We start from the raw sequence: 955 nt of genomic DNA, 5'->3' as shown, positions 1-955 counted from the left end.
CGGAAAGATAAATTGATTAATAATCACTTTTATTTTATTGATATTAAAACTGTAGTTTCTAATATAATTTAATTTCGAGAGAAGCCCGCCAAATAGAAAAGTGTATCAATCAACAGTAAATAATCAAAAGTGCAAATATTGCAATATTTTTCGAGTGTTTTGGTAGAAAAAAAAACACTTTTTTACCGAAATCTAGGGAAAGATAAATTGATTAATAATCACTTTTATTTTATTGATATTAAAACTGTAGTTTTGAATATGATTTAATTTCGAGAGAAGCCCGCGAAATATAAAAGTGTATCAATCAACATTAAATAAAAAAAATTGCAAATTTTGCATTAGTTTTCGAGTGTTTTGGTAGAAAAAAATACTTTTTTACCAAAATCTACGTAAAGATAAATTGATTAATAATCACTTTTATTTTATTGATATTAAAACTGTAGTTTCGAATATAATTTAATTTCCAGAGAAGCCCGCCAACTAGAAAAGTATATCAATCAACATTAAATAAACGAAAGTGCAAATTTTGCATTATTTCTCGAGTGTTTTGATAGAAAAAAAAAACACTTTTTTACCGAAATCTACCAAGAGATAAATTGCTGAATAATCACTTCTATTTTATTTAAATACTAAAAGTGTAATTTCGGATATAATTTGATTTCGAAAGAAGCCCGCCTTATCAATATATGTAGCAGTAAACATTAAATAATCGAAATTTCAATTTTTGTATTATTTTTCAAGAGGTTTGGCAGAAAGAAAACCTTTGTGAAAGAATCTCACATTATTTGATCTGGAATAAATGGGGTCATAAGCAAGGGCTTCGTCTTGATCTGAGGTATACGCAGGTATCAGTTCTCCAATGTTACCGACATTGCAGTTTTCGCAAGGATAGTCTCAAGTCAAGAATAGATCAGTAGTGACCACTGGCGGTAAAGCCGGGAACTAAAAAACCGGT

Source organism: Belonocnema kinseyi, chromosome 3 (genome assembly GCF_010883055.1).
Source record: "Belonocnema kinseyi isolate 2016_QV_RU_SX_M_011 chromosome 3, B_treatae_v1, whole genome shotgun sequence".
NCBI lineage: Eukaryota > Metazoa > Arthropoda > Insecta > Hymenoptera > Cynipidae > Belonocnema > Belonocnema kinseyi.
The sequence above is the reverse complement of the archived record's forward strand: the minus strand, read 5'-3'. Positions refer to the sequence as shown.